Here is a 14447-nt window from a genome sequence, read left to right on the forward strand (position 1 = left end):
AGTTCATTGGACATGAGCTCACCTTATGCACGTCAATGACAGCGTGGGAAAATTCTCCTGCACTCAGCGCTTCAGCATGGGAGAATTCTCACGCTGAAGCGCTGAGTGCAGGAGAATTCTCCCACGCTGTCAGTGACGTGCAGGAGGTGAGCTGAGTTCATTGGACATGAGCTCACCTTATGCACGTCAATGACAGCGTGGGAAAATTCTCCTGCACTCAGCGCTTCAGCATGGGAGAATTCTCACGCTGAAGCGCTGAGTGCAGGAGAATTCTCCCACGCTGTCAGTGACGTGCAGGAGGTGAGCTGAGTTCATTGGACATGAGCTCACCTTATGCACGTCACTGACAGCGTGGGAGAATTCTCCTGCACTCACCGCTTCAGCGTGAGAATTTTCCCACGCTGTCAGTGACGTGCATGAGGTGAGCCGAGTTCATTGGACATGAACTCGGCTCATCTGGATGTCGTCACAGAGAGACGCTGAGCAGCGCAAGCAAGCCTGTGCTTCTCAGTGTGTGCGGGATGAGAGGCTGGATGGCAGCGTTCTGCTGCGGTCCAGCCTGTCATCTCGATGTAGCAGAGCTGAAGCTGTCGTGGGAACCATGGAAAGGTAAGGATGAGGTTGCTTTATTATTTTTCTTTTATTGCAGGAGATCGTTGGCTTCAGCTGGAATGGGCGTGACGGTAAGTATGGTTTAATTTAGAACAATAAAGGATTGTGTCTTTATTTCAATTAAAGGACTTTATTCTGGGTGTTTGTGTTTTTTTTAACTTTGACTATGGGGTTAGTAATGGGGGTGTCTTATAGACGCCTCTCCATTACTAACCTGGGCTTGATGTCAGCTGGCATTATAAGCTGACATCAACCCCAGCCCTATTACCCCCTGCCACCGCACCAGGGCAGCGTGGAAGAGCGAGGCTAAGTGCCAGAATTGGCGCATCCTATGAATGCGCCATTTCTGGGGCGGCTGACGGCTGGTGTTTCTAGCCTGGGAGGGGGCCAATATTCATGGCTCCCTTCCTGGGCTATTAATATCAGCCCCCAGCTGTCTGCCTAGCCTTTGCTAGCTATTAAATTAGGGGGGACCCCACGTAATTTTTTTTGGGGGGTCCCCCATTTTAATAGCTAGTAAAGGCTATGTATTCAGCTGGGGGCTGATATTAGTAGCCTGGGAAGCTCCGTGGGTATTACCCCCTTCCCAGGCTTCAAACATCTGCCCCAGCCGTCTGCTTAACCTCCGCTAGAGCCTAAAATTAAGGGGAACCCCACGCCAATTTTTTTAATAATAAATCCTTTATTTTAATACTAAATGACAAGTACAGTAACCAACACTATCACTGTACTTCATATATATGTGACTGACATGTTTCTATCTATCTAATCTATGTGTGAAGCTCTATTCTTTCTGTTATAAATTGTCGGGTACCGCTGCTGAATTGCCGATCGGCTTTTTTAAAGAGACGGTGCATGAAAACACTATTATTTTTTTTGATAAATCCTTTACGCTAAATGACAAGTACAGTAAGCAGCACTTTCACTGTACTTCGTATATATGTGGCTGACATGTTTATATCTATCTAATCTATGTGTGAATCTCTATTCTTTCGGTTCTAAATTGTCGGGTACAGGTGTACGCCGCTGCTGAATTGCCGGCTTTTCATGTTTCACTGTTGGCACTGTTCCCATCGATTTGGGCAATCACTGTAATGCCACAACCACCATGGCTGTGGCATTACAGTGAGTGGCAGACAATCCCTGCATGATTGGTGCTCTAAATAGCGCCAGACATGCAGGACACGCTTTTGGTGCACGAACAGTTATCGAACATAACCTCGAACAGCCGAATTTTTTGCAAATCGTTCGGGTTCGTCGAACAACTCGAACACCGCCCAAAACAGCTCGAATTTGAGATTGGCGAACAGTTCTAGTCGAACACCGCTCATCTCTAGTGGTGACGTCTCCTTGGGATATTGTCATGAATCAAACCATGTAAATAAATGAATATAAGCCTGAAATAATCAACTAAAATGTGCAAGAAAATATTTCTATTGCAATTTTCCTTACATGAAAAATCTTTACGTTTTATTTTACTGTTTTATGTTGTTTTGTCTTTTTTTACTGTAACTGAGCAGAAATGATTGAAGTTTTCTCAAATGCATAGAAGAATGAATGTCAACCAGGTGGAAAATTCCATATGGAGATACAATTATCAATTCAGCCCTTTGCTCACTAGTAAATTGAAAGGTCTAAAAATCTTAAGATTATATTTCATTATCACAGCTTTTAAAATACTTTTACTCTTTTCTATTATATAATTTTATTACAAAAATTTGAAACTCTATGACTTTTTGATTAAGTTATATTTTGGCTGAAAAAAAAGAATGTGAATGATCTGTAACAGAAAGTTCAGCCTTTACCAAAAGTATTGATCTGTGTCTGGTAAAGAATGAGAAGGAAGCATCACGATCCGCTGCCCCTACAATCAGCTGATTCATAAGGTTATTGTGAGCTGGACCCCATCAGCCTGATACTATAATGCCCTATACATTAATCTGTAGTCACCTCTGACACGGAAAAATAATTTCTACATATCTCAGTGGTTATCAAATGTTTTAAAAAAAAGTTTCAGTTTTAGGCTGCAATCTTCATGCATTCATTTATTTTTTTGCCTCTGATGTGCAGCTTGCAACCTCATGATAGTTTCAAACTCTTGTGGATGTGGCCCTTCCACTAATACACGCTGGGTGTGAGGTCTGTGTGTACAGGATTCTCCGATCTTCCCTAGATCTCAGCACCTTTATTTCTGGAGCATTTTTTCATCTACAGCTCATTTGGGTTCTCTCTTCTCTGTGCACTCACAGTCTGTGTGATTCTTCCTCTTCCCCTTCAACATGTTTGTCTACAGCTTATTATATCTGGCCTCCTTAAAAAAACCTCTGATCTGCCATATACAGTACAGACCAAAAGTTTGGACACACCTTCTCATTTAAAGATTTTTCTGTATTTTTCATGACTATGAAAATTGTACATTCACACTGAAGGCATCAAACTATGAATTAACACATGTGGAATTATATACTTAACAAAAAAGTGTGAAACAACTGAAAATATGTCTTATATTCTAGGTTCTTGAAAGTATCTTTTGCTTTGATGACTGCTTTGCACACTCTTGGCATTCTCTTGATGAGCTTCAAGAGGTAGTCACCGGAAATGGTTTTCACTTCACAGGTGTGCCCTGTCAGTTTTAATAAGTGGGATTTCTTGCCGTATAAATGGGGTTGGGACCATAATTTGTGCAGATGTCAGGTGGACACACAGCTGATAGTCCTACTGAATAGACTGTTAGAATTTGTATTATGGCAAGAAAAAAGCAGCTAAGTAAAGAAAAACGAGTGGCCATCATTACTTTAAGAAATGAAGGTCAGTCAGTAAAAAAAATTGGGAAAACTTTGAAAGTGTCCCCAAGTGCAGTTACAAAAACCATCAAGCGCTACAAAGAAACTGGCTCACATGAGGACCGACCGCCCCAGGAAAGGAAGACCCAGAGTAACCTCTGCTTCTGAGGATAAGTTTATCCGAGTCACCAGCCTCAGAAATTGCAGGTTAACAGCAGCTCAGATTAGAGACCAGGTCAATGCCACACAGAGTTCTAGCAGCAGACACGTCTCTTCAACAACTGTTAAGAGGAGACTTTGTGCAGCAGGCCTTCATGGTAAAATAGCTGCTAGGAAACCACTGCAAATGACAGGCAACAAGCAGAAGAGACTTGTTTGGGCTAAAGAACACAAAGAATGGACATTAGACCAGTGGGAATCTGTGCTTTGGTCTGATGACTCCAAATTTCAGATCTTTGGTTCCAACCACCGTGTCTTTGTGCGACGCCGAAAAGGTGAACAGATGGACTCTACATGCCTGGTTCCCACCGTGAAGCATGGAGGAGGGGGTGTGATGTTGTGGGGGTGCTTTGCTGGTGACACTGTTGGGGATTTATTCAAAATTGAAGGCATTCTGAACCACCATGCCTTCCACAGCATCTTGTAGCGGCATGCTATTCCATCCGGTTTGCGTTTAGTTGAACCATCATTTCTTTTTCAACAGGACAATGACCCGAAACACACCTCTAGGCTTTGTAAGGGCTATTTGACCAAGAAGGAGAGTGATGGATTGCTACGCCAGATGACCTGGCCTCCACAGTCACCAGACCTGAACCCAATCGAGATGGTTTGAGGTGAGCTGGACTGCAGAGTGAAGGCAAAAGGGCCAACAAGTGCTAAGCATCTCTGGGAACTCCTTCAAGATTGCTGGAAGACCATTTCCGTTGACTACCTCTTGAAGCTCATCAAGAGAATGCCAAGAGTGTGCAAAGCAGTCATCAAAGCAAAAGATGGCTACTTTGAAGAACCTTGAATATAAGACATATTTTCAGTTGTTTTACACTTTTTTGTTAAAAAAAGGAATCTGACAGATTTGGGCAATATATATGTAATAATCTCATTGTGCGTATTGTATTCCATCACAAAAATTGCCCACTAGTAGACTAGTAGATGAAAGGATCACCATACAAAAATATGCAAAAGGGGAGAGAGCCTAGGCTCTAAATAGAAGATACATCACAAATATAAGGGCAAATTATATAAATTTTATTGGAAAATTACAATTAGGGGTGAAAAAACATACATGGAAGACAAACAGTGTGTTAAAATAGCATGCACAGTGGAATGAAGCACTCCATAGGAAGCATAGTTAACATAATATATATAATCACATCATATATCATTAGTATGCATAGTGCTTGATTATGTATGTCGCTTATGGAGGCTTAATGGAGCATGTAAATCAACCATGGTAAACATATCTGAAAGAGGCCTGTTGCCTCTGAATAGAGATTACCTTGAATGTCTGCCCACGTGTGCGCCAACCCCGACGCACATTTCTGTGACTACCAGATACAGCAACACAAGTGAGAACACTGCATAATCCTGTTCAGTCTGAATGCTTAACCAGTAATTAAGAAAAGCATAGACTCTTCCACAATCTTCTAAATGCAGTACTGATACATTTCTATATTTTTTATCTGATCAAAAAATCCAACAAAATATGAGCACGATAGTACGAAGTTTGGAAGATTATTTCATTTACTCTCTAGAGAAGCGTTCATGATTATTTTAGTTACGTAAATATGTTGGGGATATGATTTTTTTACACTCAATAATTCATAAGTATTTCAGTTTATCCTCTTTCCTCGCAGATCTCCTGTTCTTGAAATGCCTAGTGATGGAGGACCATGTAATCAGCCCAGTCCACCAAGATCCTCTATATGAGAAACACTGCAGCTTTTTAAACAGTTCTTCAAGTGGAGAAGAAAAAGCGTATGACCGAAAAGGTCCGGTCATACGCTTATTGATCAACAGCCATTTTGATAACAGGAAAGCTGTAGAAATGATTAATCCATAAATGGTAGAAGGAAATTGCATGAAGGTTTTTTTTTATCCATTAATCCCATAAAAAGGTAACACAAATGTAACGTTTATGTAGGTTTTGATCAAAAATTGAACTTCAAAATCTCATATTGCAAAAAACAAGACCTGATAAAAAGTTATGGCTGTTTCAATTATAATAAATGGGCAAAAAAAAATTGGTTGATCATTTTAACAAGTGATTCACAGAAATGGCTGGATAGTTGGGGTCATACTGTGAGACACTTTTTTATTGGTGTGAATCAGTTTTTAGGTGCAAAATAATTGTCAGAAAAAGTAAGTTAACAGTAGACATAAAAGAATAAAAGGAATCTAACTCTTATCAAGATGCCAAATCTATCACCCAGTGTGCGCCTCTGCAATAATTGGGGAGTCAGGGCTGTCTTAATATTAGATGACATAGTAAAGATGGGTCTTTGTGTTTTGTTCTAGAAAGATTAAAAAATACTAATGAAGAATGAAAGTTCTATTAGATATTTTTGCATTTTACCATTTTCTGGAGAAATAAGGAATAAACCATTAATTTCCATGTTCTTCTTCTTGGTATATTTGGTTGGAGTTCTCATTAATTCTTCCGTTATCACAGTCATATGTCTGGAAGTTCAGTTACTTAAACCAATGTATCTCTTTATCTGTAATTTATCCATTGTAGACATATTTTTTACATCGGTCACGGTTCCAAAATTACTGCACATGTTATTGTCCGGGAATCACATTGTTTCCTTCTCACAATGTTATACTCAATTCTACTTTTTTTCAGTTGTAGGGACAGTGGAGGAAATTCTCCTCTTCATTATGGCTTATGACCGGTATGTTGCTATCTGCCTCCCGTTACATTATCATCAGATCTTAAGTCAGAGAAATTGCCTCCTGATAACTATTGGGATTTGGGCAGCTGCTTTCTTAAACTCTCTAATGTATGTAATCTCAGCTATGAACATGTCCTCCTGTCACTCCAACGTCATCCACCAGTTCTTCTGTGATGCTAAATCCTTAACAAAGACCACCTGTACAGGCACACAAGTGTTTTTTGTAGTAACTGGAATTGAAATTTTTATCTTGGCATTTATTCCCTTTATGTGCACTATTATTTCTTATCTTAATATTTTCTCTGTCATCTTCAAGATGACATCAAAAGACAAAAGGAAAAAAGCCTTCTCTACCTGCTCATCCCACGTTGCTGTAGTCTCCATTTACTATGGAGCAAGCTTAATAGATTATCTGATACCACCTTACTCTGATGTTTTAGATTCTGTCTTCAGTATATTATATACAAATATCATCCCCATGATAAACCCCATCATATACAGTCTACAGAATTCCAATATTCAATTGGCCTTGCTGAGGTTAGTGAGGGAAATGTTTTTTTTTTAAGAGGAATTAAAAACATCCATGAAAACTGGTAACTGAGGTGGAATTGAAACACAAATAAAAAATATTCAAAAGCGACAAAATAAAACAGATGTGACAAAGTATTTTGACACTTATTATTATTTATTTATATAGCGGTATTGATTACATGATATTAGACATTACTCTGTACAGTTGACTTTCAAGTTTTTTTTATTCCTTAACCCCTTCATGACCTAGTTGGGAATGACTTTCTGACCTAGAACATATGGATGCGTCATGGCGACTTTGCGCGCATTAGAACTGTGCATGGGCAATCATCACCGGGCGTTCGGCTGATATGACAGCTGACACCCAACTCTCCCCACCAGAAGTGGTGCCTGCAGCGCTCCTGGAAGTTTAACCCCCTAAATGCTGAGATTGATCTCAATTGAAGTGTTTAGAGGGAAGGGAGAGGGCTCCCTCTCCCCTCCGATCGGAGCTCCCGCGATGTCATCGCAGGACCCTATCATTGCTATTGTGACCTGAGGTTGGCATGACGACATCCGGGTCACCAGGCTAGCAAGCTTGTTAGACCATGCTGAGTGCATGATCTAACAAGCTTGTGTGTCAGTGCAGCACAGACAGTTTACAAAGCACTGTCAAGCTTGTGCATTGCAATGCATAATAACAGTAATCAGGGTGTTAAAAGTCCCATGAAGAGAGTAAGTAAATTTTAAAAAATATTTTAAAAAAATCACAAAATAATAAAACTATATATATGAGTATATATATATATATACACTGCTCAAAAAAAAAGGGAATGCTCAAATAACACATTCTAGATCTGAAAGAATGAAATATTCTCATTGAATACTTTGTTCTCTACAAAGTTGAATGTGCTGACTAGAGATGAGCGGTGTTCGACTAGAACTGTTCGCCAATCTCAAATTCGAGCTGTTTTGGGCGGTGTTCGAGTTGTTCGACGAACCCGAATGATTTGCAAAAAATTCGGCTGTTCGAGGTTATGTTCGATAACTGTTCGTGCACAAAAAGCGTGTCCTGCATGTCTGGCGCTATTTAGAGCACCAATCATGCAGGGATTGTCTGCCACTCACTGTAATGCCACAGCCATGGTGGTTGTGGCATTACAGTCATTGCCCAAATCGATTACTTACCATCACGCCATTCCATCTGAAGCCAACGATCTCCTGCAGTAAAAGAAAAATAATAAAGCAACATCATCCTAACCTTTCGATGGTTCCAAGGACAGCTCCAGCTCTGCTACATCGAGATGACAGGCTGGACTGCAGCAGAAAGCTTCCATCCAGGAAGTCATCCTGCAGACACTGAGAAGCGCAGGTTTGCCTGCGCTCCTCAGTGTCAGGCTGTGACGGCATCCAGATGAGCCGAGGTCATGTCCAATGAACTCAGCTCACCTCATACACGTCACTGACAGCGTGGGAAAATTCTCCTGCGCTCAGCGCTTCAGCAGGAGAGTTCTCTCACGCTCACCGCATGCGCAGGAGAATTCTCCCACGCTGTCAGTGACGTGCATGAGGTGAGCGGAGTTCATTGTCGGCTCATCTGGATGCCGTCACAGCCAGACACTGAGGAGTGCAAGCATGCCTGCGCTTCTCAGTGTCTGCAGGATGACAGGCTGGATGGCAGCGTTCTGCTGCGGTCCAGCCTGTCATCTCGATGTAGCAGAGCTGGAGCTGTCCTGGGAACCATCGAAAGGTAAGGATGATGTTGCTTTATTATTTTTCTTTTATTGCAGGAACTCGTTGGCTTCAGCTGGAATGGGCGTGATGGTAAGTATGGTTTAATTTAGAACAATAAAGAATTGTGTGTTTATTTCAATTAAAGGACTTTATTCTGGGTGTTTGTGTGTTTTTTTTAACTTTGACTATGGGGTTAGTAATGGGGGTGTCTTATAGATGCCTCTCCATTACTAACCTGGGCTTGATGTCAGCTGGCATTATAAGCTGACATCAACCCCAACCCTATTACCCCACTGCCACCGCTACAGGGCAGTGGGAAGAGCAAGGCTAAGTGCCATAATTGGTGCATCCTATGGATGCGCCATTTCTGGGACGGCTGATGGCTGGTGTTCCTAGCCTGGGAGGGGGCCAATATTCATGGCACCCTTCCTGGGCTATTAATATCAGCCCCCAGCTGTCTGCCTAGCCTTTGCTAGCTATTAAAATAGGGGGGACCCACATCATTTTTTTGGGGGGGTCCCCCATTTTAATAGCTATTAAAGGCTGGTTATTCAGCTGGGGGCTGATATTAGTAGCCTGGGAAGCTCAATGGGTATTACCCCCTTCCCAGGCTTCAAGCATCTGCCCCAGCCATCTGCTTAACCTCCGCTAAAGCCTAGAATTACGGGAAACCCCACGCCAATTTTTTTTTTAATAAATCCTTTATTTTAACACTAAATGACAAGTACATTAACCAACACTGTCACTGTACTTCTTATATATGTGACTGACTTGTTTCTATCTGTCTAATCTATGTGTGAAGCTCTATTCTTTCTGTTATAAATTGTCGGGTACCGCTGCTGAATTGCCAGCCGGCTTTTTTAAAGAGACGGTGCATGAAAACACTAATTTTTTTTTTATAAATCCTTTACACTAAATGACAAGTACAGTAACCAACACTGTCACTGTACTTCTTATATATGTGACTGACATGTTTCTATCTATCTAATCTATGTGTGATGCTCTATTCCTTCTTGTCTAAATTGTCGGGTACCAGTGTATGCCGCTGTTGAATTGCTGGCCGGATTTTTTAAGTTTGTCAGCTTTTGGACACCTTTGAAGGTGTTTTCTATGTATTTCTTTGTGTTTTTGTTTGCCTGCCATTGGTTTTAACGGTGTTCGACGGTGTTCTAAGGTGTTCGACTAACGGTTTGACAAACAGTTCCTCGAACATCCCGGTGTTCGATGAACGGAACCGAACCCGAACACTATGGGGGTCGCTCAACACTAGTGCTGACAACAAAATCACACAAAAATCATCAATGGAAATCATATTTATTAACCAATGGAGACGTGGATTTGGAGTCACCCCCAAAATTAAAGTGGAAAAACACACTATAGGCTGATTCAACATTGATGTAATGTCCTTAAAACAAGTCAAAATGAGGCTCAGTATTGTGTGTGGCCTCCACGTGCCTCTATGACAACCCTACAATGCATGGGCATGCTCCTGATGAGGTTGCGGATGGTCTCCTGTGGGATCTCCTCCCAGACCTGGACTAAAGCATCCGTCAACTCCTGAACAGTCTGTGGTGCAACGTGACGTTGGTGGAAGGAGCGAGACATGATGTCCCAGATGTGTTCATTCAGATTCAGATCTGGGGAATGGGCGGACCAGTCCATAGTTTCAATGCCTTCATCTTGCAGGAACTGCTGACACACTCCAGCCACATGAGGTCTGGCATTGTCCTGTATTAGGAGGAACCCAGGGCCAACCGCACCAGCATTAGGTCTCACAAGGGGTCTGAGGATCTCATCTCGGTACCTAATGGCCCTCAGGCTACCTCTGGCGAGCACATGGAGGGCTGTGAGGCCCTCCAAAGAAATGCCACCCCACACCATTACTGATCCATTGCCAAGCTCGTCATGCTGAAGGATGTTACAGGCAGCACAAAGGTGGAGGTAGCCGTCCTGCTGCTGGGTTGTTGCCCTCCTACAGCCCCCTCCATGTCTTTTGGTGAACTGGCCTGTCTCCTGGTAGATCTTCCAGCCTCTGGACACTACACTGACTGACACAGCAAGCCTTCTTGCCACAGCTCACACTAATGTGCCATCCTGAATGAGCTACACCACCTGAGCAACTTCTGTGGATTGTAGAGTCCATCTCTTGCTACCACGAGTGTGAAAGCACAACCAACATTCAAAAGTGACCAAAACATCAGCCAGAAAGCGTTGGTACTGAGATGTGGTCTGTGGTGCCCACCTGCAGAACCACTCCTTTATTGAGGGTGTCATGATAATTGCCAATAATTTCCATCTATTGTCTATTCCATTTGCACAACAGCATGTGAAATTGATTGTCAATCAGTGTTGCTTCCTAAGTGTACAGTTTGGTTTCACAAAAGTTTGATTTGCTTGGAGTTATATTCTGTTGTTTAAGTGTTCCCTTTATTTTTTTGAGCAGCGTATACTGTATATATATTTAAATATATACAGTTGTGCTCAAAAGTTTACATACCCGGCAGAATTTTTCCTTTCTTGGCCTTGATTCAGAGAATATGAATGATAACAAAAAAACGTTTTCTCCACTCATGGTTATTGGTTGGGTTAAGCCATTTATTGTCAAACTACTGTGTTTTCTCTTTTTAAATCCTAATGACAACCAAAAACATCCAAATGACCCTGATCAAAAGTTCACATACCCTGGTGATTTTGGTCTGATAACATGCAAAGAATTTGACACAAATGGGTTTGAATGGCTACTAAAGGTAACATATAGTGTTGAGCGAGCACTAAAATGCTCAGGTGCTCGAGTCTCGGGCCGAGCTCACCGTGATACTCGGGTGCTCGACCCGAGCAACGAGCCCAATGGTAGTCTATAGGAGACCCGGCATTTTTGCGGCGGCACCCCCGGCAGTCTTTTAAAAACCTAAAAAGTGCCCAAAACGATAGTGACAGTGCTCAAATTACTTGGGGACCGCATGGGGATCGCCCCAGGAAGCATTTCTGACCCCCATGTCACTGCTGTCAACAACGTGGTCAGAGGTATTAAGCCACTTTTACGGGCTGTAATGCAGCGACTTGCTGCATTACGACAATGGTCCAGGATGTGTTTTGGCTGACCATGTACCTACCCCTCAGGTGACTGGTCACATGACTGTGACACAGCACAGGTTCTGTGCACACAGAATGTCTGATCACATGACTGTGACATCAGCACAGGTTCTGTGTGTGCACTACAGGATATATAAACCCTGGTTGTTTTGAGACAGGGTGTGAAAGGCATGAGGCCTGTTCCCTGTGTGGGACACAGATGTAGTGAGGCTTAGTGAGGCCTAGTGAGGCCTGGTGAGGCCTGGTGAAGGCTGGAAGGTCGAGGCTGTATCCTTAGGTGTAAACGATGTCAGCAGCCTTGGAGGGCCAGAGGCTTGGAAGATAAGAGTCCTGGAGGGAAAAAGGGCTGGAGACCACGATTGGTAAGCCTTAGAGCCACAGTGGTGGCAGAACAAAGCGGACTGAAGCAGCTACTACCCAGCAAAGGTAAAAATACTGCGTTGATGTGGACATTGATATAAGTGACTTTGCTGAGGGATGTAACTGGAGCCAAGAGGGCCTGTCTGCCATTTGAAAGGCTCCCGAATGTTATGTGTGTAATATGCCAGTGAGCCACTAAGATAGACTGTGTGATCAGCAGTGTATGAAGTATAATAAATTGCTGGAGTGTGAAAACTGGAAAAACGTGGCAAGTGTGCTTTAATTGACCCAGTGCAGCAAGTATCCCCCAGTATGATGACTAGCGCTGCCTTACATGTGGTTCGAGAATACGGGCAACTGCAGCCCAGTTGCTAGGGGAACTGCAGCCTGGTTGCTAGGGGCAATGGCACAGGACAACGAGTGTGGATACAAGCATCTTGCTGTGACTCGGCGGGGGTCACGAAAATTAAAGCATCTTGCTGTAACTCGGCGGGGTTACGAAAATTGTCCTCACACTCAAACCTTGTTTGCTGTGGCTCGGCGGGGCCACGAAATTTTTTTTCCGGGGAGAGCGGTGTAAAGTGTCTAGTGTGGACAGTGTACCACAATGACTATGAATGGAGCAGTATCTCCAGACAGAATGGAGAAGGGGTTGGATGACCGAGTGCAATCGCTCTTCGGCATAATGGAGTGTCCTAAAGAAATGCAGGAGCTGATAAAGATGGCTGTGAAAGGAGCAGCAAATGAGACTGAAGCATTTGAGCGATTAAAGTGCCTGTCAAAAGCACAGCAGCAGACATTTGAGAAAGTACAGCAACAGAACATGGTGCATGAACAGCAAGAGCTGTTGGCACCATATAGAATGGCGGCAGTGGACCATTCTGTGAACTCTCTGGGGGCGCCAGGATTGTCTCAGAGTGCCCGGGGAGATGGTAAGAGATGTTGTGAACTGAGTCCTAAGACTATTGCTGAATTTTTTTGTAAAAATTCCCCTACCGGTGTGGGTGGCGAGAAGGGGGCAGATTCTCAAAAGGGGGCAGATTTTCACAAGAGCGTGGAGTATAGAAAACAAAAATTTGTTACTGGTTGTGGGTTGGTACCGCCTAAACATGACGATTTGACCGTTGATAACGGGGTAGCTCCAGTAGAAGGGGTTGACGTCAAAGTGGGAGGTGACCTGTTAGTCCACAACACCATGGGGAGTGACATAGACCCCATAGCTGAAGGTGACACTACGAAAGTAGAAGGAGAGTTCAGTCAGGAGGAGCTAGAAGAGGAGAGAAAGTCCCCCTCTAGTCATCGACGGCGCAAGGGCCACAAAAAGGTTGCTCCTATAGTCTTTGCTGAAAGTGAAAATACAGAAAATATAATGCTGTATGCCTTTGTTCCAAGTGTGGATCCACCTTTAGAGGCAGAAGAGGAGGTGACGTTGCCAGCAGCAACCTCCGGTACAGTACTGAGACAGAAGGATCTGGATCTGTCAGCCCCGAAAGAGGAGGCGGCCAGTCATGACCAAGAGCTGGAGCTTATCAGGCAGCGGTATCAGAGTGACGTGCAGCAACGAAGGGAAAACCTGGGGAACATTTCCTCAGACCAGCTGAGCCTGTAGTCTGAATGGCAGAAATAAACCAGGTTGTAAGGAACTTGCAGCGAGAACTGGAAGAAAGCAGCGAGGAAGTTAAACAATGGAAGGAAATGTTCCCGGAAATTAAGGAGGACCGCCGCAAAACCAAGGTGGAGGTTTTGCAGTTGAAGCTTGAGAAGGAGGCGCGGCAGGATGAAGTTTCTGGGCGTGAATAAAACCTAGAATGACTGTGCAAACATTTGAACCGGGAGCTGTGTGAATCCAAGAATAGTGTTGAGCCACCCCCGTAGTGTTCGAGTTCGGTTCGGTTCGTCGAACACCCGTGTGTTCGCCGATCTGTTCGTCGAACTGTTCGTCGAACACCTTCGAACACCGTTAAAACCAATGGCAGGCAAACAAAAACACATAGAAACACATAGAAAACACCTTCAAAGGTGTCCAAAAGCTGACAAACTGCTCAGAAGACACAACTAACACATGGAAAAGTGACAAGTACATATAGTCATGAGAAAAGAAAAGAGGTGGAGGAGTAAAAGGAGGGGGAGACACAGATATAGGCATGTCATGCCCTTCTAAAATCCAAAAAGTGAGAAGCCGACACGTTCAGTTCGCTCCTGCCAGTGCCACCTCCGTGTCGCCGGGTTTGTGCCAGAGCCGCGGTGAACCCTGACGGCCAGCCCCCCTCTCCCAATACTGGTGCCTGTCCGCTGGTGGGTTGAGCGAGCCCCCCTGTGGTGGAGGCAGCTCTAAGTTTTTTAATTTAAATTGTCTCTCTAATTTGAATGAATACACTTTAAATCTATTTACAAGGATCTATTGGAGGGAAAGTCTCATGCCAGCAGCCGCGTAATTCCAGCTCCAGTAGCGTCCACTAAAGCT

This window comes from Phyllobates terribilis, unplaced genomic scaffold, assembly GCF_046119375.1.
Source record: "Phyllobates terribilis strain yellow unplaced genomic scaffold, ASM4611937v1 Scaffold_33__1_contigs__length_13283291, whole genome shotgun sequence".
Taxonomy (NCBI): domain Eukaryota; kingdom Metazoa; phylum Chordata; class Amphibia; order Anura; family Dendrobatidae; genus Phyllobates; species Phyllobates terribilis.